The following is a 26759-nucleotide window of genomic DNA, read 5'->3' on the forward strand; positions in this document are numbered from 1 at the left end:
CCTTAAAACAAACAAAAAAAATTTATGAAAATCTTTCTTTTCTCCTCATCCTCCACTTCCAGTGATAAAGCAAGAAAAACAAAGCCCATATTACTTATCTAATCAAAATAAATTCTTGCATTAACTATGTCAAAATAAAATATCTAAGTCTTGTAGTGTAACAGCTTTCCAATTAGGAGATGGATAGCATGTTTCATTCTGAGTCCTTTGGAATTATATGTAGTCATTATGTTGATCAAAATTATTTAATCTTTTAAACTTGTTCATCTTTACAATATTGTTATTGTCTAAATTTTTCTCTTGGTTCTGCTCACTTCACTTTGTTTCAGTTCACATAGATCTTCCCAGGTTTTTCTGAAACTATTTTTCATTTCTTATAGCACAGTAGTATTTCATCATATTCATATACCAGAAATCATTCAGTCATTCCCCCAGTGATGATTATTCTCTCAAGTTCTTTGCCACTACAAAAGAGCTGCCTGGCAAAACTCTTAATCACAGTGAAGTAGGTTTTTATACTTGAGAGTCAAAATATATTGAGGATAGAATTCAACTTTTTAATTGTATTATTAATTGTAAGATTTAATTGTATTAAAATTAAAAATCAAATTATATTAAGACAACTTATGTTTCTTGGAACAGATTTAGATGATAATTAGATTTTATTTAAGTATTATAAACTATATTAATTATTGATGTAACCAATTTTACAATCATTTACATTTAAATAAATTAATTTAAGGGTATTAAATTTCATAGTATCTTTTCATTTACTCTTTCTAAGTCTATCAGAATGCTTTGTCAGTTCATTCCAATTCATTTTTTCCTTGTAAAATCTTTTGTTGATGCTTTTTTCTTTTTTATAACATTATTGTTTCCCAAATACTCACTTCATTCCCATAATAGTATCCTTCCTAGTAACAACTCAAGGAAAACAAATCAGTGCATATCTGAAAATGTATGCCTTTTAGAACATCTGGTGTCCATCTCATCTCTGAAAAAGAGGGAAGCAGAAGTTTTCTGGAACTAACTATTTACAGCTTATTTCTAAAACCCATTGTTAAAATTTTAGTTTGAGTATTTATGCTTCAGTAATCATATCACTAAAAATTAGGATTTGATTTATAGTTTTATTATTGTGTTGTTTTTTATCACATTTTAAAAAGTACTAAAAATGCAAATCATCTTTTTTTTAAGTTCATGCATACATGCCCCCTTTTCTCCTACGCCACTCATCTTCCACCTCATTTAAATATTTACCTGTACAACACTAGGTGGAAGGTGTACTTTACTGTCAAATCTTTTGAAGATAGTATTGGTCAGTGAATTGCCTAGAGTTCTGTATCTTACAATATTCTTTTCCTTGACATTCTCATTTGCTTTTTCTCTTACTGATTATAGTTGGTTTTGTATTCTGTCCTCTGGTTCTTCTTTTGCTTTTCATTATTCATAACAGTCTTACCAATTTTCTTAATATTACTCCTACTTCTTGGTTTTAATTATATGATAATATTCCATGATATTCTCCTTTTGTTGGACATTTAGATTGCTTCCAGGGTGAGTTATTTTTCCCTATTGATGAAGAGTACTCAAATATTCCTCTGGATAGCATCAATTTTACTCCAAAAATACAAAACATAATCCATTGATAGCTTCCCATCCTTTACAACTTTATTGTCCTTCCAAAAGTTTACTATAGAAAGTCCACCAAACATGCTGGACCTCTATCATTGTAATTCTGCTATTGCTTGTAACTTATAATAATAGTTTCCTTGTGCACTTAATTAGGGCTACACAATCAATAAGCAGTTCTTGATCACAAGGACAGCTCTCTTTCATTAATCCATGTTACTTTTAATAAGTCAGCTGAAATTCACTGGTATATAATCTTGGAGATTCTATATGTTTCAAAGTCAGTTTGATAGACTACCATAGGATAATTGATTTAAGTGACTGGCTCCTGTGTGAAGACCGAGTTAGCATCCTGGATACCTTAGAATCAGCCAAAGTCAGGATAAGCAAAGGTCCTTGGTCTTTATTCTTGGTCTTTAGGGGTAAAAGTGAATTGGATGGACTCAGGATCTCCACGACCTCTTCTTCATGTCCCACCCAAAAAGTGACTCTGGTTAGTCTTACTCCACTCCTTAGTCCCTCCTTCAATTCTCTGTATATACCAATTATCGAGCCAGCACAGAGTAGTGGGAAGGGCCATTTTTGAAAAATATGCTAATAGAGTATTGACTAATCGGTAATTAGCTTTAGTGCTCGATTGTCTGACCTCAATGCATCAACTCAAGAGTTTCAGCCCTTTGCACTCCTGGTCATACAACTAAAAACTATCAGCAATGAAATGTCTGCCAAGTATTCCTGACTCCAAGTCTATCTACTTATATTTAGTGGTATCAAATTCAGATTATGGTGACTAATCCATAAGAATCCATGTGGGTCACATATTGATTTAGCTATAAAATATAATATCTTTTATTGTGTTTTTATTTGTTTTGTTAAATATTCACTAACTACATTTTAATCTTGTCCAGACTGCTCTTGCGAGTGTTGTCCCATTGATATCATGTTTGGACTCTCTGCATCACACTCTGCTGTTTTTCAATAAAAGAGTATGGATTTAGAAAGATTAATTAGAAGGGTATATTGCCCAGGCAACAATTGATGACGGCATATACTAGAATGAATTATGTTGTGATTGGAGAGGAGACAGATTCAAGAGAAATTGGGGAGGCAGAATTAATAAAATTTGGTAATTCAGTGGATTGAGAGGTGGAGAGGGAATAGACAAGGATGACCCTTAGGTTGCATACCTCAGTGATTGAAAGAATGGTGTATTCTTGACATTATAGAATTAGAGAATCTTGGAAGAAGGAGAGGCCAAAGGAAAATATGCCAAAATATGTGATATAATAAATATTATTCATTCAAGATGCAGTTAATGCTTATAATAAGCATTTAATTAAATGACAAAGGCTAGAAAAACAAACAGAAGGATAATATCTTCAAAAAGAGCTATAAAAATTATATCAGCAGAAATGTAATAGGTATTTAGAAATGAACAAGTTAAAAGTTGTGATTGTGATTAATGCTAATCCTCCTCTTCTTCATATTATATTACTGCATAGTCTTTGGAATTGACTTAAAGACTTTTAAATATATTTCTTATCTTGATTCAAGTGAGAAGCTAGGTTGGAAAAAATTTTTTTCTGGAAATGACCAGATTTTTTAATGTACTACATAGAACCATTAAATTATTGACCTTTAAAACTTTTAAAATGCATTTTCTAGGCCTTTTTCTAGCTTTCCATTTTAAATATCAATTTACAAATTTTTTAATTATACTGAAAAAAAATCTTGTTTTTGGAAAATTTCTCCCATCCTTTCTGAGAGTATGTAATATAAAACTGCTTTGACCAGTGTAACTTTTCAATAATAATATTAGTAAATTGTATCATCATCTGTTTAAAGTGAGCATTTCTAACATTATCCCTATTATCCCTGTGTACCTACCATAGCCTCCTGTAATTTTATTTCTCTTAATATATTTTCCTAGAACCAGTTAAATAATAAATTAACAAACATTTATTGAGTACCTGCTGTGTGATATTAGGATATCTCTGCCAAATACCATTTTCCACCTTTCTCTCTGATCCTTTGAATTCTGTCTTGCGAGGTTCTACTATGTATAAGACCTGATGATGCTAAAAATGCTCAGTGGTGCAATTGCCTCATCTCTAGAAGAAGCAGAGAAATCTTATAACCAGAAGATTTAAGGAAGTGCTGGATTGGTCATGTAAAAGCTGGTCTCATATTAGGAATGTCAAACAGCAAGCTTAGGGGGCAAAGGACAAAGTTGTTATCTTGGTCAGAAGCAAATTTGTACCAAAGTCAGCTGACTTTAGTTTCCCTTTTGGGACTGCATTTTGTCTGTTATGCTTGAGTTGATTTCTGCCTTCTGAGAATTGAGATTTCATTTGGGTTCAGATGCAAACCTAAACACTCTTTCTCTTCTAAATGATGTCTGAATTGTGGCATTCAGGTGGGTTTGTTTCATTGTTGTTCGTTTGTTTCAGTCTTGTCCTAGTCTTGATGAGCCCATTTTTGTTTTTTGTTTTTTGTTTGTTTGTTTTTGGCAAAGATACTGGAATGGTTTGTCATTTCCATTTTGAACTCATTTTATAAATGAGAAATTGAAGCAAACGGGGTTAAATGACTTGAATAGGGGTCATACAGCTAGTTAAGCACCTGAGGCTGGATTTGAACTCAGGAAAATTAGTCTTCCTGATTCCAAGGCCAGTGCTCTATCTATCCATTATACCATCTAGCTGCCCAAGTAATCTTCTATAATACCCTACTATCTGCTGTCTAATTTGACTCATATTAGACTAACCTAAAGCTCTCTTTCTTATAACACTTTTTACCAAATGAAGATTCCTGAAAAGCCTACCTTTGGTAGAAGTAACACAAGTTCAAATTGGACAAATATCTGTAGCTTTTTTAAAAAAAAATTATAAATAACAAATAGGAATAAAATAAAATAATTTAAAGAGAATCTTGGTCTGTGATTTCATTAGTGTAGGGAACTTCCAATTAGAGAATTCCTTTTAACCATGCAGATCATCACCTCTACTCCTTAGTCTTAGTTGACTAGAGCACTGAGAAGATAGATAAGTGATTTTACCTAAGGTCACACAGCTAGTGTATGTCAGTGTTAGGAATCTGATCCAGGTCTTTCTGTCTACTACACTATATTGTCTCTCTCATCATTTTATCACTAGAAAATCATACAACATTAACTTAATTCTTAGGCATATGGAATTTTGTAATTGTTCAAGATTAAAATGAAGAATTTCTTTAATAAAACTTGCCCAAGTCTTTTTTCTTCTTCTAGATATTGATCAGATTTCTGTTCCTTTTCATAACTATAAGATAATTTTAAGTATCTATATTCCACAAGTGTTCCCCAAGGCTTGCTCCTAGGCCCTAGGTCTCTATAATCTCTCTTAATGACCCCATCAATTACATAGGGCTTGCTTAATTATCACCTTTATGGAGATAATTCACAGATCTACATATCCAGCTCCTTTATCATTCCTGAGCTTCCTTTATCACCTTTCCTGAATCACCACCTTTCACACATTTCAAATTAGAAATAAAACATTCCCAACTTTGATTTCATTCTTGAATATGCCACTTCCTGGCCACTTTCATACTGTTCTGCATACACTCTGACCCAGTCTATCTCCCTTCAGCTGGAACCTCGAATTCTGAACCTGGGATTCCAGGTTCTGAGAGGTCACTTTTTTACCTTACCTTGCCCAGATTAAAGCTTCCATATCTCTTTTCAACCATTGTTTCTAAATCTTGCTGTCTCCCTTTCCAACTATAGCTCCACTCTCTAATTACCTTCTATTGGAATTTGAATTCCTTAAGGACAAAGAAAGTACATATTTCACGGAATCTTTTATGAAATCTCCTTTCTTACATTCTGCGAGTGGGAAATAATCATAGTTGTAATATTTGGGCTAGCTTTTTGGAGGTTTTCTGGAAGGGTCTCGGTCTCGGCAGGATAGACACCAAGAGAATGGACAAGAATAAAGTCCAAAGTCTTTATTGTCTCCTTCATAGTCTGTGTCTGTCATAGTCTGACCCAGTCTCCTCCAGCAGTCTGACAGTCTGCCAATTTCAACCAGTCCCTCTCTGAGTCTGATTTTATCCCCAGTTTAAATACCCTATTATAATTACATCATTACAGTAACTGAATATGTGTGAACTAGAGAACCATTATCTCATCAATTCCATTGAGTTAACACCTTGTTTCAAGTTTACTTCTCCAGAGTTCGGGCTCTCTACACAACAGTAATCAAAAAGCATCTAACCAACATTTGTGAGGTCACTTTTTTTTTTTTAAGGTAAGTATTTTTCCCTTTAGTTTACACTTGGATATGTTGAGAGTACCTTATATAGAGACTGTCTCAGTGATGTACCTTAGTTTTAAAGCTATACCTTAAGTATTTGGAGGAAACTAATAAAATCAAACAGATTTTGAGTGTGGTACAGTTGGAAAAGCATTAAATTTGTAGTAGTCAGAAAATTGAGTAGTAGTTCTGGAATTTATTATTATTAGTATATTTCTAGTTCACGATTTCCTCAACTATAAAATGAGGTGTTTGGACTAGGATGCTCCTAGGGATCCCTTCTAGCTCTAAATCTCTTAATCCCATGATTCTGCATTTTAAAAGCATTCATGAACCTCTTCTGACAGCACAGAAATGATAAAAATAAACTGGAAGGGTAATGGCTTTTATTTAATGAATCTGTCTAATGTTTCCCACTGAATTACCTTATATAGGTAAAACCATTTTTTCAATAGCCTTACTTTTGTATAAGCGTCCAAAATGGGTTCCTGTTTTAGTGGAATCTGGTATATAGTAAGTAATGTTAGAGAAAGATTCTAGCATGGTATTTATTTAAAATTATATTGAGTGGGGCTGGAAAGAATTATATTGAGGCTAGCCCCCTATTTAATCTGAATTGCTCAAAATATCTATAATGAAAATAGAAAATAATAGTATATAATACCCTAAGAAATTGTGTTTAATAGTGTTTTATAGACAGATTATAATCTTTCTAATGACTTAATGTGATCTTTGGCAAGTTATTTTACCTTCAGGCCTAAGTTTCCTTATTTGTGAAGTGAGGAGTTGGACTAGTAAATGAATACAGTTCTTTCTTATGATCTTATGGTTCTATTGTATCTGATAGGTGACCTACATTTTACCTTCATTGTTACCTATAGTCTCTTGATTGCTCCCCTTTTCTAGTCTTTTAATCCTTTTTCCTGTCTATAGTTTCATTTTCTCTTTTTAAACTTTTAATTATTCTTGAGTTTTTGTCATCTTACTCATTAAATCCTTTTATAATACCGAGGAAATGAATTAGATCATAAAATAAATGTGATTTTGCTGCTATACATTTATCATGTTTTTGTTTTTGTTTTTCACTGAATATATAATTTTATGAATGATATACAACATAGGGTTCTATGCTTCTCCCCTCTCCTGCTCTTGTACTTTGGGACAAGGAATGTGAATGGGAAATCTAGCATAAGTAAATAGGGGTATGGCTGGCCTCTTTATTTTCTTTTGTATGGAGAGATTCATGGTTTTCCATGGAGACCATGCAACAAGATGGTTGCTATAACAGTATTCTTTTCATACCAGGATCATAGATACAAACTGGAAGGAGCTGTATTCATTTATTAGTCTAACCCCCTCATTTCACAGATGAGGAAACTTAGGCCTGAAGGTGAAATAACTTGTCTGAGATCACATTAAGTCAGTATAAAGATTACAATCTGTCTTGAATATACTATTATTCACAATTTCTTAGGCTGTTGTATACTTTTATTTTCTACTTTAATTATAGATATTTTGAGCAACTCAGATTAAATAGGGAGCTAGCTTTAATACACTTCTTCCAGACTCACTCAATACAATTTAAAATAAATACTGTATTAGAATCTCACTCTAATACTATTTACTATATTCCCACTTCCACTAAAATGGGAACCCATTTTGGACTCTTATCCCAAAAGGTAGGGTATTAAATAATTGTTTTACTTAAATACCAGGAACTTGACAAAAAGGTCTTGAAGACAATACCACAAACATTGAAGAAAGGGTCTTGCTGTTAAAGTCACAAGATATCCTCTGGTCCTCTGTGTTGCCCAATATGTTCTTCAAGAGGCCTTTTAATACTTGCTTTACCATTCTGTTGATGTCATTATCTTTGGCAGCTTTCTCCAGGGGGAAAATTATATCTACAACAGATATATTGAGTGTAGGAATCATACCTGTGAGCTTCCCATTTAGTTCACGTATGACCTTGTCTACTGTCTTAGGAACTTCCACTTAGTGGAAGCAGGGATAATACTTTGAGTAGCTTCATGCCCTTCATGCCACATTTCACCAGAGGGATCATATGCGGTTTTCTGAGTTGCAATAAAAGCATCATGGATTGTAGACACGAGTTCTTCTTCAATGTCAAAATTGTTACAAATGACCTTGGCCAAGCAGTTGATAGTATGGGAGGTATTATTAAGGGGATTAATTGTGTTTTTCATGCTTCACAAACATAGGAGTATCAGGATTAAGGGCAGAGATAATGACAGGCTTAGCTCCATCCTTCAAGTGAGCCCTGGCTTTTTCTATGGTGGTAAAGACACAAGTGGACTCTATTCAACTCTAGCATCTCCTTATTTAATATTGGGATTTTTACTTCTGGAAGATAGTAATAGTTTTTCTATTGACCACCAGTTTTCCATTTTCAGCCATAGGTGGATTCATATTAGAATATAAAAACATATACTTGAGATCAATGAAGGGATCAGTGATGGTCCCAAAGTCCACTACACCTGAGGTGAATGCAGCCCTGTTTACCAGGCATCCAATATGGCCAAATCCATTGACTCCAACCTTTATCATCTTGTCTCAGGGATGTGACTTCAGCAGCAAATTTTGGTATCAAGCTTGAGACCTAAGAGCCTCGTACATATCTTTGAGGCTTATGGCTGTTTAACAGTTGTTTAGTCTACTTTTATCAATTCCCTTTCCAATCTGTCACACTATCAACTCCCTACCTAATCCATTTCCAAATTCTTTCTCTCTTCTTAAATCATCAGCCAAATCTATGTCTTCTTATCCCCAGCAGAGAACTTGCCTTCCTCCTTCAATGAGATTGAAGCTGATTGATGAGCTCTCATGTTCATCCCATTCTTTATATATGGATTCTCACTTGGACCCTATTCTTTTTATCCCCTGATTGTTTATAAATTTCTTTACATAATCATTCATTTATTCCATTCTTCCTATTTCAGAGGAGTAAGAATCTTTACTTCTTGCTAAGGTGAATCCCTCTATGTGCTTCTTTAATTTCCTCTCCTGTTTTGTTCCATCTTCTTACATCAGCTGTTGTCTTTTTTCACTCATTCATCTTTCTACTATCCCTTAAAATACTCTTTTCAGCTATGGGACAGGAGACCTTTCCAGAACTTTTCAATTTTTAATAATCTCTCCCTTCTCAAATTATCATGCTTTTATAAATATAAATGTATCTCTCCAGTAGGATAAAAGATATTTTAATCCTAGTATTATTTAATTTTTAATTTTTGTGTCCACAGTGCTTTACCTGCACAGATTAATCAAAAAGAACTAAATACAAATATATTTTACATGGAAAATAGAATCTAATATCTCATCCTCTCTCTGTCTCTGTCTCTCTTGTTTGTCTGTTTGTTTGTTTTTTTAACTAATTTTACTCTAATCATCAATACAATACTAATATAGCATAAAAAGGAAGGGGTTATTTATTTGTTCTACATCATTCATATTTAATGCATTAATTTTGGTACTGAATGAAAATTAAAGCAATGTAATAGAGCATGGCCAGGTTAAACAAAGATTTTTAGGCTGGAGAGATAAAAGGGAAGGCTCCAAGGTAGTCAAAAATTGTTGTGTTTTTTCTGTTTGTTTCGTTCTTTGAATGAAATTTAGATTTATTCAAGGATTGCATGATGTTTTAAAAAATCTTTGAAATGTTTAAATTAACAAATTAATATGTTAGGTCAAGTTAGTTTTTAATAGTAATATTTATTTTTAATGGAATCTTTACCTCTGATATTTCTTATATGAAATTCACCAAGTTCAAGCTTCTATTTAAAAATTGAGTTGTAACTTTTTGATCAACTTTTGGTACAGTTTGTTAATGTTAAAATTATTTCCTTGATGAATTCTGCTGTTTGTATCTAATTCTCTATTCATCCTATTCTTTCATTCAAATTTATTACTGTCACAGAGTCTATTTTTTCTTCCACAGTCTAGTCTCCTGGAAGTCTTTAATTTTTTATATTAAACAGCTTCACTGGCTTACAAATTAAGCCTTGGAACAACTATCTTATTTTCGGGGAAGTTGAGAATGTATTTCTATAGTGGAGGAACCCTCCCCCCTTTGTGATGTAAATATGGTGTAGATTTTCATAGAATATGAATATAACTGAATGATTGAACTTAATTCTTTGCCTTATATGAGAAAACATAGTATTTTTACCTTTTCCTTTTTGGTACTAGCCTTTCAAAGAATTGAGAAATAAAAAATTTTAAAAAGCTTGTTGGAGGAACAACTTAATATTCAGAAGAATAAAACATAATGTGATAGTGTTGCAATAAATTCAAAACACCTAAATACAAAAAGACAAAAATAAATTCTTTCCTTTTTTAGAATATATTGGCTCTAGGCTCCTATAGGTATAAAATTAGTTGGCAAAATTAGCAGGGTATGACCTGGAGAGAGAAAATATATAAAATATTGAGTTCTATTTTTCAGATTACATATACTTATTTTAAAAAGTTATAATTATTTAAAAAAAAAAGAAAGAAAGAAGAAGAGGAAGAAGAAAAAGAAGAAAAAAAAAAAGTAGTCCTACTTCCCTCAGGAACATGAGGACTCAAGGAAAGCAAGTATGTATAATTAGGTTCTGCTAGAATCTGTTAGTTGGCTCCTATTGAAGCCCAATTGCTCAGATGATCTTTAAAAAGTTTCAATCTCTCATAGTAGTGATCAAGATTCCTATAACTATAGACCATAATGCTTTTTTTTTTTTTTTTGGCTCATCTGATTATATATACATTACTAAGCTACACTAATGTGAAAATAAATGCAAAATAGTTTGTCAAAACATATCTGAGATTCATAGGCAGAAATTTAAAAGAGAACCATAGAATTTTAAATCAATAGGGATTAAAAATAAGTATATGTAATCTGAAAAATAGAACTCAATATTTTATATATTTTCTCTCTCCAGGTCATACCCTAAACAAGATGAATCCAATGATTCCTTCTAGTTTTCAAGTCCTCCAACAGTGTTATTATTAGCCATGCTCTTTCAGTGTCAGATGTTTCTTAGGTCTTTGTTTTGTGGTTTTTCTCTTTTTTCTGTCCCTCTCAGATGGACAAGATGAATGTGGCTCATTGGCACCCATCTGATTCCTTCTCCATCTGTAGAAATACAAGCAAATTCTCTTCTCCAAGCAGTTCACCTATCTGGTCCCTTCCATTCACCACTTTCTGGATGTCTCCACATTACCTGGTGATTATCTAAAGATAGTGGAGTTATAAAATCTGTCTGCCAGCACCAGTGCATCTTTATCAAAAATTTAAAAATTAATGATATAAAGAACTAAACTTACAAGTTCTCTAGGGTTACCCGTGGCTCCTCCTTTCTTTTGTTTTTAGAGGAATGTCTTAATGTCTCTGTTTCTCCTCTCTACTGTTGCCTGACCTTGAGAATTAGAAGGTATGCCACTGGTATGTAAAATCTTGTACTATGCACAAAAGCATGAACATGTTTAGAAATATATGCAGGTGCATTAAATGTTTTTATTGCTTGTGGCACACCCATAATTGCAAATGTTTGTATAAGGAATTCAGTGACCATTCGGGCTGTCTCTTTTGCTGTTGGTATTGCAAAAGTGAATCCTGAAAAGGTGTCTACCACAATGTGGATAAAAACAGACGGCCAAAAGATTTATAACAGGTCACATCCATTTGCCAGATTTCATTGGGTCTCAAACCAGGAGGGTTCTTCCCTGGAGGGACCGTAGGAGCATGGAAATGAAGGCAAGTTGTACAGCTTTTTACTATGCTCTTAGCTTCCTCTCTTGTTATTCCAAATTGTAAAGGTAAAGTTTGAGCAGCCTGATGATATTTAGAATGAGATTCCTGGGCTTCCTGAAATAAAGGAGTACTGGCTAACATAGTTAAAAGGCTATCTGCCTTTGAATTTCCATCAAAAATAGGTCCTGGAAGTTCACTATGTGAGTGGACATGCAAGATATAAATCTTACCTGGATGCTTTCTCACTTTCTCACAATTTAATTCAGTTAATTAGAATATTCAGTTACCAAATAGTCCTCAATATTTGATGTATAGCCACTTCCCTAGTTAGGAACACCTTAAATAAACTATAAGCATCTTATACATATGAATTGATTGTATACTTCTCCCTCCATGTTCCTACAGCTCTGGTGGCCAGTTTAGAGAAATGTGAACCTGGTTCTTCCCTGTAGCTTTCTTAAAAGGAAGTTGAATTACTTAATAGCTAAAGTTTCTCCCAATTCCCAATCTCCTCTGATTCTTTTCTTGCCTGAAAGGGAAGCTATACAAACAACACCAAAAGAAAGTGAAATTACTGTACTTTGATCCACATTCTCTCTCTGGATGTACATGGCTCTTTCCATCCCAAGTCTATTGTAATTGCCTTAAATCATTTCATTGTTGAACAAAGCCAAGTCCATCACATATCTTGTTGTGGTGTTCAACATTTTCTTGGTATTCTACTCACTTTGCTTAGCTTCAGTTCATCCAAGTCTTTCCAAGTTTTTCTGAAATTAGCCTGCTCATCATTTCTTATAGAACAATAATTGAATTTTGTTTTAAATATATTGATGGCACATCCAGTTTAAAATATCATGTAGGCAGTTAGTAATTTATGATTGACTTGCAGGAAAGACACTGAGTCTGGACATCTTGATCTGGGAATCATTTGCATATTGGTGACATCTGAACCCCTAGGAGTTGCTGTTATCGTTTCAGTTACATCTGACTCATCATGACCTCATTTGGGGTTTTCTTGGCGAAGATACTGGAGTTGTTTGTTATTGCCATTTCCAGTTCATTTTATAGATGAGGATTTGAAGCAAATACGGTTAAGTGACTTTCCCAAGATCACACAGCTACTAAGTATCAAACCAGAATGAACTCAAGAAGATGATTCTTCTTGACCTAAGACCTGATCCACTGTACCATCTAACTATCCAATTAAATGTATAAATAGCTTTTTCAAGGAGTTTAATTGAGAAGAAAAAAAAGGATATAAAATAATAGCTGGCAGGCATGCATGGTAAGATCAATTTTTTTAATATGGGGAAGAAGCTAGTAAGTAGGGGGAGATTGAAGTTTAGAGAGAGAGAGTGAGTAGGGGTAGTTGACTAGAGAAGACAGGGAAGTGATGAATTAAGGATAGATGTAATAGGGTTATACTTAATAAAGATAAGAAACTTTGCATAAGAGCTATAGATTCAAGTGAAGGGAAAAATAGGGGGAAATCACATCAGAGGGATATGAGATGAGAAGAGAGACAAGAGGAAGCTTTCAGGAAATGACCTTAATTTATCAGTAAAACATGACGTGATGTCTTCATCTGAGAAGGTAATAGGAGAATTTTCATGGGAAAACAGAAAAAAGAAGGAAGATTAGGAAAAACTGTTCTGGTTAATGAGGTATAGAATTAATTAGGGAGGGACAAAAAGATTGCTTTTAAGTTGAGAAAAATAGCAAATTTGTAATGTGTTCAATCAGGATTATTATTACGGGTCAGTTGAACACCATGTGAATGGAAACAAAGGAAAATAGAGTAATTCAGACTGATCACTTATAGAATAATGGTTCAAATGGATTGATTTGATAGGGAAGTTTAGTGTATAGAATTGAAATGGTTCACCAAGGGGTTTGAAATTGGGAGCAGAGAAAAATATAATCAATGAAAGGATGATGGCTTGAGTAAATAATAAGGTTTAGAAAAATTGGAGTTCTTAGTGAAGATGAAATTTAGAATTTGATCATAAGACATAGAGAAAGGTGGAGTGAGAAGAGAATTTAATAAGATAAAAGAGTTCCACAAACATGGAAGTGGAACATTTGTGAGTTGTGGCACAATCAAGGATGTAACAGCTGTTTAGCTAAGGTGAAAGAGATAATGAAATAATCATGAGTGCTTATGAATTAAGTATACTAAGGTTTTGAGAAGGTAAGAATGTTTGAGTGACCATCATTAATATATATGTTAAGTCCCCTAGTATTAGTGGAGTTACATTGGAGAAAGAGATTGTGAAATAGCCTTTTCATTTAAAGCAAGAAAAGTGTCCAAGAATTGACAGACAAGTTACTAGGATCTAGATTGGATGATAAATATGGATAACATGAACCTCAAAGGTTGCTGTATTAGAGTAGAAGAGGAAGATCTTAGCTAAGGATATATTATTTTAGGAGACAGATTTCAGGTAGGGAGATCAATTTGGAAGCTAAGGCAATACTCTACACAAAAGATTGTGAATAGAGTGGTGGCTGTATGAGTAGAGAGAAGACAGTGAATAGGAGAAATATCGTAGGTGTGGAAATAAGATTTGATAATTGATCTAGTGTGTGGATTAAGTGAAAATAAAGAGCTGAAGATTACCCTGAGATTTGTGCACTTGAATAATTAAGAAATTCGGCAGATGGGTCTGGGAGAAAGGGGAAGAACAATATAATGAGAGATATAAGAAAGATCATAACCCATCAATAATAATAATAGCTATTATTTATACTGCAGTTTCAGGTATGCAAAATACATCTATCTTTTCATTTGATTCTTACAACAATCCCATGAAGTAAGTGCTATTATTATCATCCCCATTTTATAATTGAGGAAACTAAAGCTGAGAGAGATTAAGTGACTTCCGCAGTATCTCAAAACTTGAGGTAAGTGAGGCAGGATTTGACTTTGAATTTTTCTGACTCCATGTCCATTACTTTTACCAACTTCATCACTTTACCCACGGCCTTTTTCTTGCATGTTTCTCCTCTATAATTCATTTCATTCTTCCCAAACAAAAAAAAGCACTGATTTGCCATTCATTGCAGGACAGGGTGGTTTCTATATTTGTGGGATAGAATTTTCCTTCTGACATCTATCTGCACAACTGTTGCTTAGGTTACTGCTTACATCATAACTTTGCTCATTGGCAAACAGTGGGCTTAAAATCTGGGCAACTGGGAGCTTCCTTAGTGGAGAGAAGTTAGAAATTCGAGCATAAGATTGTCTGATAAACACTGATATTGTTGTATCAGAGATCAGTCCTAAGGTTGTCTTTTGCTGGGAGGATGGGATACAACCCATCTTCTCATTCTCTTTGCCTGATTACTACCCTTTTGAAGTCAGGCTATGAGCCCCAAAAGGGTCTTCACCCAGACTTTGGAAACCCATAACCTAAACAGCAAAATATTCAGTCATCTCCAGTAATAGAAGTAGTAGCATCTAGGTAGTAGGCTTCACTTTGAGACAAGCAACATAAAATTGTAAAAGTGTCTGCAGCAAATGTCCACTGGTATTAGAGACTTAATAAGACTCCTGTAAGCGGCCCTAGTGGGTTCAGGATATTATGTTAGTGGGTTCAGGATATTATGTGTCTCTGTGGAGACGGTGGGAGACCTGGAAAGCTATGTTGGTTTTTAACCAATCATTGTGAGGTCATGCACTCCTCTTTACTCCAAGTATCTTCACTTTAATTTTTTAATTCTTCCTTAAATAAAGCTTATCATTAGAGAGCCCGAAGTACCACTACAGCCCATTATTTCAGCATATCTTAAAGAACTCAGCATAATTGGTGGCAGAAGTCAGATAATGAAATAACCATCACTGGGTTTCAGAGAATTAAGTAGGAGGAGGAGAATTTTGGAATTCTTTTGACTGAAATTCAGTCAGAGTTCTCTAAGCTTCTGAGAAATTCCAAATAGTGGAGCGAAGAGGCCATCCATAGGAAGCATGCTGACTTGGTGAAGCAAACTAAAAGGGAAACTCCTGTGTACCATGCTGTGGTTGTTTTAAATTCTAATTGAGCAGCCAGCTAACCCATATGGGATTTTAGCAATCCATATTTCTTTTTTCTCATATATACATCCTTCCTCCCTCCCCCCCCCCCCAAACAGCAAGTTCAAGCTGCTTGTAAAAGATCTTAAAAAATAATCCCACTCTATTGCCTGTTTAAAACAGAATTTTAACTTTGTCCTAGTTAGGAAATAACTTGACAATCCTCATTTTAGTTCTGTGAGCCTTCTATGGCCAAATTGGAATGTTCAAAAAAAAAAAAAATCAAAAGATAGTCAGAATTTTCTCTTCCTTATTCAAAGTAGTCAAGAAACATATGATACCTGGCTAGGAGCCCAGAAAAAGTAGCTAATGATTATATTGTCTGCTTTTTGGTGCTATGGATGAGTGAATACTAGTAAAAGCATTTCTCTTGATTTTTAATTAAATGTGATGAATCTGTTCAGTTTCTAGTAAAGTTAGAATGACTTTTAAAATTAATGAGAATATTAATGTAATGAGAGATTCCCAAACTATGTAATTATAATTAGAATTTGATTCAGACTTTTTGGGGGAGTGGAGCAATTGGAAAGGGATAGGAAAGAGATAATAGTAAAAAAAAAAAAAAAAAATTCAAAGAAAAAAATGACTTTCCCTCAGTCCTGAGATTTGTTGCATGGGGTGGGGGTGAGGGGAAGAGAGACTACAAAATATCAAAGATGCTTATTTAAAGTATACATTTGGTGGATTTTGGTGCACCCTTACATATAAAGATTAAACAAGATTAATTGGAATCTTTTCAATTGTAATTTTCATCTCTAATATCAAGCAGTTAGGTGATGCAGAGGCTAAGAGTATAAGGCCTAGAATTAGGAAGAGCTGTGTTCAAATTCAGCCTCAAACACTTGCTAGCTTTGTGACTGGGGAATTCACTTACCCTTGTTTTGCTTGACTGTTCTTTTGTAATACCAAAATATGGATATCTGTTTTCTCTCTCTCTCCATGTATGTCCGTATCTGTGTCTGTCTCTCTCTGAATTAGTGACAAAAAGTTGGAAACTAAAATTTCTATCAATTGGAGAATGGCTAAGCAAATTATGGTACATAAATGTAATGGAATACTTTTGTGCTATAAGAAATAAAGTGAGTTAGTCATGGAAAAACCTGAAAAAATTTTGTATGAACTCATGTAAAAAACAAAGTGGACAGAACCCAACAGAACAATTTTTGCTATAATATGGAAAATTGAATAATTCTAAAATATTTAAGGACACTAATCAGCACAATAATCAATCCTGGTTTCAGGGGATTGTTGATGAAGAATATTATCCACCTACTGATACAGAATGGATATCCATTTTTGTATTACATAAGAACAGTTGAACAAAACATTCCCATACTGAGCACATATTTCTTATTTTGCATATTAGTCCAACATTTCCCTGTGATGAAATGATTAGCATTCTTTTTTATTGGTACTTTGGAATCAAGGTCAAATATTGTATTGAATCATTCTGTGAAAAACAATTTTTATATAATATTGATGTCACTGTGCAAATTATTTATCTTGTTCAATTATTTCATTCTGCCTTGGTTCATCTTCATCTTTCTCTTTAAAGTCATTATTTTCCACATTTCTTATACCAAAATATTTTATTACATTTATTTGAAGACGCACTATTTTAGTGTCTAGGGTGGGTTATTGATTTTTTTTCCATCGCAGGAAAAATTTCTTTAAAGATTTTTGTATAGGACCTTTTCACCTCTTCCTTTCATTTATTTAAGTTATAAGCCTAGCAGTGGTATAGCATAATCACTGATTAGAAATTTTTTTTTTTTTTTTTTTTGTGAGGGCAGCTAGGTGGTGCAGTGAATGGAGCCCTGATGTCAGGAGGACCCGAGTTTGAATCTGGACTCAGACACTTAACACTTCCTGACTGTGTGACCCTGGGCAAGTCACTTAATGCCAATTGCCTCAGCCAAAAAAAGGGGGAGGGGGAGAAAAAAATTTTTTTTTTGTGCATAATGCCAGTTGCTTTCCTGAATGTTTAAACTATTCTCACTGTATCTGTTTTCCCATAGCCCAACATTTGCCATTTTCCTTTTTTTTCCCCCTTTAATCTTTGTGTGATGATATCTTAGAATGGCTTTCACTTATATTTATCAGATTCTTAAAGATTTGGAGCATTTTAAATATGGCAATAGATAGCTTGGGTTTCTTCCCTGTCATATCCTCATACCATTTATCAGTTTGGGGAATGATTCTTATTTTTGTAAATTTTAATCAATTTCTGATATGTCTTATAAATGAGAAATAAGATCTTAATCAGAGAAACTTGCTGCGAAGATTTTTTTCCTCCATTTAAGCTGTTTTTCTTCTCATGTTAGCTATGGATTTGTTTGTGCAAAAACCTTTTTAAGTTTTATGTAATCCTTATTATAATGTGATATGAAATGATAGGATATATAGTATTATGTAATCCTATCTATAGACCTGAAAGTTACTTTCCTGTTTCTCTATCTTTAAAAGTGATATGACTTTTTATAACTAGGTTGTATATTCAATTTGGGGCTTGATGTGGTAGAAGATGTCAGTTATTGGTCTAAATTCAATTTTTACTCTACTACCTGCCTGATTTTTTTCATCAGTTTTTATCAAGTGGTGGACTTTATATCTTTATCAAACACTGGGATGCTGGGTTAATTTTCTTCTAAGTATTTTGTTAAGGAATTTGTTCTACTGATTAAGCTCTCTCTTTTAAACATTACCAAATTGTTTTGTTCTTTTGTAGTCCAATTTGAAAAAAATATTTCTACTGCTAGGTCTTTTTCCTCCCTACTTTTTTCATTATTTCTCTTTAGAGTCTTGCCCTATAGTCTCTGCTTTCCCAGTAGTAGCAATTTACACACATGTACTGCTCCACCTGCCTCTACTGTTTCTTCTCATTTCACTCAGTATAAATTCATACAAATGTTTCTGAGTTTGTTTTAATTTTTCTTGTTCAGTATTTCTTATAGCATAGCAAAATTCTATGATATTCAAATTTCCTAATTTGTTCAGCCCATTCTATAGTTGAACAATCATTTTCAGTTAATTACTACAACAAAAAAGTGCTGGTTTAAGTATTATTTTTTTACATATTAGTCCATTTATTGTTAAAATATTTCTACATATGTGTATAGAAATCTTAAGTGCATAAAAATATTTGTAGCATTCACAGAGGCCAGTGGAAGTAAAAGTATTTTGTATCTTTTGTCTAGGCAAAGATTAAAAGGAATTTACCTATTCTTCTATTACTATTCCACTAACTGAGAAGAAGGAAGGGGGGGTGGGGGAATACCTCATATTGGCTAGCTAGTTTAGAGTGACTAAGAAAATAAAGAGATGAATTTGTAGTGAACTGTCTAGAAGATAGCCAAGGATTTTTAAAGCCAAATAGCAAAGAGTAAAAAGAAAATTTATAACAGTTGCCATTTGTGGGTCAAATAAATCAGTAACCTCTTTATTATCAAGTGTCCCATAAACCCTTATTTGTTTCAAGGAGACTGCCAGAGGCCTCAGAGGAGTCATTGTGTTTAGAGAGGATTTGATTTGTGGACAGGTCATCTCAAAGAAGCACGTTGAGCTTTAATGTTGTATTTTGAACTTGACTGGATAGGAAAAAAACTTCCACTACCTTAATTATATAGGAAATTTTTACTTCTAGTAAATAATCTTCCTGTAGCATGTCACTATCATCAGGAGAAAATAATATTTCTATTGTTATTCTTTTGTTAGTGTATTTGTTGTTGTTCTTTCTTTTATGTTGAGTGAGTACCTAAAAACAGTCTCATTGCGGGGCGGGGGAGGAAGTGGCAGATACAAACTATGAAACTTCTTGCCATGTATTGGGCTCTAATTAAGAAAACAAAAGTATCAAAATTAATCATAGTAATATTTTTTAAAAAACACAGGTAGTGATGGGACTAAAATATCTCAAGGGCTAATAATACCAAAGTGTGTAAGCTATATGTAGTAGTTGTTTAATGGACAAGATTTACATATAAAAATTAGAATGAATTTTAAGAACTAGATAGTATTGGTGGCTATACTAAGAAGGCTGTTAACATGTGAAAAATAAAAGAATAAGGCATGGTAATAAAGACTAAAAGCATTGGCTTGAAACTTGAATTAAATTGAAACTCTATTAAAGAAACCACTTAGTCCCTTCTGGTGTTTTGCCATTTCTTTTTATCTACTCTGAGGTGAAGTTTTCACTGTTTTCCATTCTATCAAAATGGAATTTAGTACAATGTGTCTATCCATTAGATTATTATATCTTTTCTGTTTGACATGGTCTTTATTACAATTGAATCCTTTGCAACATTCATTATGTTCTTTCATGATGTGTTAGACTTAAGATTTCTTTAAAATCTTATGGTTTCTAAAACAGTACTAGTTTTTCAGTCTTTGGAGAGCTCTAAAATTGTAAAAAAAAAAAAATTTTTTTTTAGGATCTATGATCCTGCCATTTATATATTCTTAAAGCACAAAAATAGCTATTTCCATGAGGAAATTGTACCACTATGTACTTAATTTTTTTTTTTTTTTTGGCTGAGGTAATTGGGGTTAAGTGACTTGACCAGGGTCACATAGCTAGGAAGTGTTAAGTGTCTGAGACCAGATTTGAACTCAGGTTCTCTTGACTTCAGGGCTGGTGCTGTATTTAATAATTTGAAAGGAAAAAAGTATCAAGATTATATTGATCGAAAGGAAACTATCTACTGTTAAGCACTTTTTTATTTTGGTGTAATACCTGGCAAATTGCTATGTAAATTCACAAAACAGCTGAAAAAAAATTAGTAATATATCTCTTCCCTATTTTTAAAGACACTCTTACTTGTTTTGCACATATAATTCAGAGTACTAGTTTTAATTTAGGGCTTTAAAGATAACATAGATTGAACAAATCTTTGTTTCTCTTTTGAATATCAAGATCAACTAGCAGGCTCATATTAAAAGCTCTTAGGCTTGAAGCAAAGAGGTTATGTGACTGTTTTCTGCGCACAATTTTTATAGATGATTTCTATACCATCTCTTGCTCTAACAAAGCCTGAGTATTTATGTTGAATATATAAAACTAATTGAATTTATTTTGCTATCATATTCTCTGGTTTATATTAATAGTTTGATTTAGTTGTTTTTTATGTGGGCATCCTCATAAAATATGCCTTAATTAAAAATGTTTTACATATCAAATAGACAAAAGTTATGATAAAATTATTATTTTGATTTTTTTGAAATCATAATGGGTCTGTTGCTAATATATCTTCTCTTTTTCATTAATTGTAATTCTTGTTTATACTAGATTCTCCATATTTAAAAAACAAGTTTTTAAAAAAAATATTTAGGGAAGGTCACTTGTTTTGATAATATGCATGTTGAGATTTTTTTTTAACTTTATTATATTTCGAATGAATCTGAAGAGTGTAGTTTGAACAACTGCAATAAAATGAAAAATTATCTATTTCTAGAAAGTCGTCTGTTCTATAACAAAAGTAGAACATTTATGGAGTATTTGTACATTAATGGAGTGTTTGTACATTAACAAGTTTCAAAATTAGTAAGGCTTATTACAGTGATTTATGTCTAGGCAAACTTCCAATGTATGTAAAGATCATTTTTTTGTATTTCCTATTTTATCTGGCACAAAAAAATCTCTTGTTGATTTTGAGGGAGGGCATGTTTGGACAGGAAAAATTACAATTTTAACTTTTTTGTAACAAAAAAATTATGATAGTCATTTAAGGATGTGGACAGTTTTTAAACTTCATTATTATTTGGTAATGAATAGTGTCATTAGGTAACAATACTTGAAAAGAGAGAAGCCTCTTATAGGATTCTGTTATAATTTAAGATGAAGAAAAGTGGTCATTTTTTTGCCAAAAGAAATGAAATAACTGACAATTTTTTAAAAAGATTCTCTCCAGAATAATTAATAATAATAAATCATAGTTTGTTAAGGCTTGCATGTAGTTTTATGCAAGTTATCTCATTTGATATTCACCCAAACCCTGTGGTAGGTACTATTATTACCATTTACATTTTAATTTTCAAAACTATTTGTTATTGCTTAATATTTTTGTTGTTATTTTCTAATAACCCATCTATCCATGCAGCTTGAGTGATATAGTAAATAAAATGCTGGACTTAAAAGTAAGGAAGACCTGACTTCAAATCTTCCCTCAGTTATTAGCTTTGTCATCTGAGCATATCTGAGCAAGTTGCATATTCTCTGCCTTAATTCCTTCTTTTTTCTCCCTGCTTCCTTCTCCTCCCCAATCATTATTATTCACAACCTCCCCTCTGCCCCCAAGTAAACCTTATAGGTGTAAAATAGCACAATGGATAGAGCCTTAGATTTGAAGTCAAGAAGACCCAAGTTCAAATCTAGTCTCAGATACTTACTGTGACTCAGAGCAAATCCTTTACTCTCAGTTTATTCGCCTGCTAAATGAACATAAATGTGAATATTTGTAAAGTGCTCTGCAAACCATATTACAAAAGGAGTTCAAAACAACCTCTTGACAATGGCTAAGCATATACTTTGTTCTTTATCTCTAGAACACCATTTCCCTATGAGAAAGTTGTATTTCATAATTACCAAGATGGCCCCAATAACCATCATCTAATAGGACTGACAAGTGTCTTAGCAGGTTCTACAGTTCCTGCCTTCTTGGCAGCCTCAGCTCCTGAAGACCCAGAAAAGAAAGTTCTTAAAATTAAAGGGCTTGGCTTCAACATGAGGTCTAAATATAGTGTTATTAATGGAAATGATATTAATGAAGTTCTATTACCATATGTTCTGTCACCATACCCTGGGAACTGCTGGGCATTCAATATTCCTTAAAGTTGAAACTGCCTTTTTGTTGTCTCTTCCTGTTAGCATGTGAACTTCTTGAGAACAAGGACTCTCTTCTTGTCTTTTGGTTACATCCTTAAACTTAGCTTAGTGCTTTGGATATAATAAACACTTAATACTTTTTCATTCACTTACAATTAATTGTCTAGAGTCATTATTATACTTCTTAGAATTCTGACACTTTTTTAGTGTTGTTTTCATGTGTAGTGCTCTGCCTTCTAGACCTAGAGTCAGGAAGACCTGCATTCAGATCTGATGTTAGACTCTTCATAATAATTATATGATGTTGAGCAAGTCACTCAGCTTCTGCCTGGCTTAATTTCCTCATCTGTAAAATGGTGGTAATAATAGCATCTACTTCCTAGGCTTGTTGTATAGTTAAAATGAGATAATATTTGTAAAAATGTTTACCAATCCTTAAAGTGTTCTATAAATGGTCTCTAAGCTAGTTTTTACTTCACTGTGGCTACACTCATAAAAGTCCAGTCCATTTTTTGACACCCTTTTTGTTTCCAAACCTATTCTGTTTCTATCTAATCCTCTCCCCTATTGAGGACTAGTGATTTAACGTACTTTACTCTTAAGTGTTAGCTCATTTTTTTGGCCTAAAAGTAACCTGATAGCTTTCTTTGACCCAGGTGGTTACCTTTTCTACTGTTTTATGGAGTTTGTCAGTTGAAAGTTATTAATGCAGTTATAATAGCCAAAAGCCTCCAGTGAGGAAAATTCTTAACATTCAGTCAAAGATTTGGTGCTTTGACCTTGATTTGATTTTATATATTTCTAGCTAATTTCTGGGTTCTTTATATTTGAGGCATGCCAGAAATGTTTAATTAAAAGAAGTGATCTGAGTATATTATAGTTTCTGGAAACACTGAACATGGAGAAGCATTTGATAAAAGAGCATAACTTGAAGAAGTTGCATAACTAACTTGGCCCAAGTTCTCTTTTCCAAAATAACTATAGTATAATACCTAGTAGTTCACCAAATTTTCTCCTTTCTCTGTCATAGTTTCACTGTACTTTGATTTGCTCTTGTTGACTTTTTCAGTTTCTCTTTCAGTTGGTGGTCTTCAGCTCAATTCATTGAAGACTTGGTATGGCTGAAAAGATCATCATCTCCTTGATCCTTTCCTTAAGATACCCTCAGCCTATGTGTTATTTTTGAAAACTCCTTAATGAGACTCAAGTTTACCATTTTTTTGGCTTTTTTTTTTTTGCAAGTTTTTTGCAAGTTTTCTGGCTTAAAGATTGAAATAATCCAAAGGCCTATTCAGCCTATTCAAAGCTAAGAATCTTGGCTCTACATAGACTAAAAGGCAACCTTCTAAAATACAAATTCCAGCATGTCAGTAAGTTCTCAACCCCTGATACATCTTGAAAATAGTTTATGTCCTTTTCCACTTATCTGTTGGAGAGACAATATGGTATAATTGAAAAGGATCTATATTTGGAGTCATGAGATGACTCCAAGTCAGAGCTTTGCTACTTACGATTTCATATTGAGTGAAGAAGGCAATTTATTTTTCTAGACTTTCATTTTTCTCCTTATTTTCTTTTGTAAAATTAGGGGTATAGAATAAATTGTCTCTAAGATCCCTTACAACTTTTTCTATAATTCTATTTTTCTATATAACTTTATCAAAGATGATTAATACACAGATTAATTTTGCTTGTGCAAAAAACTTTTAATTTTATATTGTTGATGTTTTGTCTTTTGTGACATTTTTTATTCCTTTTTAGTCTATAAAATTTTCCTCAAATCAAAGATATGAAAGTTATTGAATGAGAGATTAATAGTATCCTCGGCAATAATAGGGAGATTAGGAAGAGGAAGAGGGTTTAGGAGGAGGAATAATGCATTAATTTTGGATATTTTGAGTTTGTCTCAGGACAATACCATTCTAGATGTTCAGTTGGAGTTATAAGATAATTTGCATGTAGATAATAATTGAATTAAATGAAAGCGGATGAGATTACCAGCTGAAAAATTTAGAAGAACAAGGCACAGAACAGTTCTTTAGGAATTTTACTAGTAATTGGCATGACTTGGGTAAAAAAAAAACTACCAAAAGAAATTGAGAATGAGAGGTCAAAGGAAGAAGGTGAACCAGGAGAGAGCCATATCGTAAAAACCTAGAAAGCAAAATATGAAGGAGAAAAGAATGATCTGTAGTGTCAAAGGCTGCAGAGTTCAAGATGTATGAGAAAAGTTTTATATTTAACAATTAAGAGATCTTTGGTAAGTATGAAGAGAGCAGTTTATAGTTGAAAGGTTAAATCAGAAGCCAGACTGTGTGGTGAGCTTTTTCTTCTCAAAACACAGCCAGGTGATAAAAGTTCAGATCTTTTATTATCTCCAATATAGCCCGGTTAGCTTAGAGGCCTATCTCTCTGCTTGGTTCCAAGAGCTCTCTCCGAATGTCGCCAAATCCAAAGGTCTGGTCCTTCAGCCTCTGCCTCTGCTTTCTTCAGCCTCCAGCCAGCTCCACTCTTCATGTCATTCCGGTGAAATCTCGACTTGTAGCTTCTTCACTCTGAAGAACTTCTTTGACTGGCCCATTGAAGCTCTATTTATGCTCCTTCAAGAGAGGGATTGTGGGTTTTCTCCCATAGTGCTCTCTGGCCCAAAGAGCTTCAAGGGAGGTGTGAACTCATTGAAAGGTGTGAACACAAGCCTTGTATTAATTAGTTCTACTTAGTACCTTGTTTCAGGTTCTGCCCAAAACATCTTCTTGTAAGATTAGATCAACTCTAATTAGTTAGCAGTTAGTAAGGATTCCAACAAGACTGCAGAGAATTAAGAGAGTGAGAATAAAGAAAATAGAAACACCAATTGTAGGTGACTTTCTCAAGGAATATAGCCACAAAAAGATGGAGCAAAGTTAGTGAGAACCAAATGAGATTTGTTTGAAAATAGGCAGAATGTGGTTTTGTTTATAGAAATGGATCACGAGAGATTAAAGATAAGCGAGACAGGGATAACAATAAAATAGGTAATATGCTAGAGAAGATAGAATACATTGGATTACATGTGCATATCTAGAAGGGTTTGCTTTGGCAAGGAAAGGGGCCATCTCTTTATGTGAGACAGCAGGATAAGAAAGTATTGGAAGGCATCTGAGTGATATCAGAAGTGGAGGAAGGGACAAGAGGGAGCTTTTGGCAAAGGACCTTTCTTTTCTATTATTTTAATTAAAGCTTTTTATTTTCAAAACATATCCATGGTTAATTTTCAACATTAACCCTGGTTGAAAAACCTTGTGGTATAAATTTTTTCCCTCCTTTCCCCTCCACCTCCTCCTCTAGATGGCAAGTAACCCAACATATGTTAAATATGTATAATTCTTCTATACATATTTCCACAATTTTCATGCTGCACAAGAAAAATCAGATCAAAAAGGAAAAAAATGAGAAAGAAAACAAAATGCAAGCAAACAACAACAAAAAGAGTGAAAATACTATGTTGTGATGCGCCTTCAGTTCCCATACCTCCTCTCTCTGGTTGCAGGTGGCTCTCTCTATCACAAGATCATAGGAATTGGTCTGAATCATTTCATTGTTGAGAAGTGCCATGTCCATCAGAATTGATCATCATATATAATCTTGTTGTTCCCATGTATAATGATCTCCTGGTTCTGCTCATTTCACTCAGCATCAGTTCATGTCAGTCTCTCCAGGCTTCTCTGAAATCATCCTGCTGGTTATTTCTTACAGAACAATAATATTCCATAACATTCATGTACCATAACTTGATTAGCCATTCTCCAGCTGATGGGCATCCACTCAGTTTCCAGTTTCTTGTCACTACAAAGAGTTGCCACAAACATTCTTATACATGTAGGTCCCTTTCCCTCCTTTATGATCTCTTTGAGATACAAGCCCAATAGGAACACTGTTGGATCAAAGGGTATGCACAGTTTGACAGTCCTTTTGGGGCATAGTTCCAAATTATTCTCTAGAATGGTTAGATCCATTTACAGTTCCACCAATAATGTCTTAGTGTCCCAGTTTTCCCACATCCCCTCTATCATTCATCATTATCTTTTCCTGTCTCTTAGCTAGTTTGAGAGGTATGTAGTTGACCTTTATTTTTTACATGAAATAGGAAGCAAGGTTCTTGAATGAGAGAGAACTGTGAGAGGCTTTAGGAAGGATAAAAATGCT

At 33.5% G+C, this 26759-nt stretch overlaps 1 protein-coding gene and 1 pseudogene across 14 annotated transcripts in view; one reads left to right on the forward strand and one right to left on the reverse strand.

Moving 5' to 3' along the window:
- GPHN (gephyrin) overlaps positions 1 to 26759 on the forward strand; it is a 725565-nt gene that overhangs the window by 93144 nt on the left and 605662 nt on the right. The window lies entirely within an intron of this gene.
- On the reverse strand, positions 7632 to 8495 carry LOC127552282 (glyceraldehyde-3-phosphate dehydrogenase-like; annotated as a pseudogene).

The sequence above is a fragment of the Antechinus flavipes genome, chromosome 2 (assembly GCF_016432865.1).
Source record: "Antechinus flavipes isolate AdamAnt ecotype Samford, QLD, Australia chromosome 2, AdamAnt_v2, whole genome shotgun sequence".
In the NCBI taxonomy this organism is placed as follows: domain Eukaryota; kingdom Metazoa; phylum Chordata; class Mammalia; order Dasyuromorphia; family Dasyuridae; genus Antechinus; species Antechinus flavipes.